Below are 513 nucleotides of genomic sequence, written 5' to 3' on the forward strand. Positions count from 1 at the left end.
CCCTGTGGGGGGCTTCACACCCCGCTTCCCCGCGCGACCTCTGTACAGTCAAAACATTCCAGAATCTCTCAGTGACCGTCCATCCTTCCATCCGTATACCCTTCCTACCTCGCAGCCCAGCTCCTCTCCTTCCCCCAAGGAACACAAAACAAAACCCAGGACACACGCGGGGTGAGTGACCGTCTCAGGTTGCTCTGACCAGGGGTGGGACTGGGGGGGGAGGGAGGGGGTGTCTCAGGTGACAGGAGGCATCTGCTACCCTACACCGCCCTCCCCGAGGGCCAGCGGGCGCTGGAAGGCTGCTGCAGCCCTGTGTAACACAAAGTTTTCATCTCAGAAGACGGGAGAGGGGAGGTGGGGTGAGCGGTAGGCAGGGGTGAGCGGTGCGGGCCGGCTGGCTGGCTCAGCGGGCGCCCAGGCCCTCCGCTTCCCGGGAGGGGGAGGCTCCTCCTCGGACGAGCCAGCCGCCCGCAGGCTCCTCTCCGAGCCGCAGAGCCCTCACCGCGTCCCGCC

The sequence above is a fragment of the Dipodomys merriami genome, unplaced genomic scaffold (assembly GCF_024711535.1).
Source record: "Dipodomys merriami isolate MVZ:Mamm:240054 unplaced genomic scaffold, mDipMer1.0.p SCAF_367, whole genome shotgun sequence".
NCBI lineage: Eukaryota > Metazoa > Chordata > Mammalia > Rodentia > Heteromyidae > Dipodomys > Dipodomys merriami.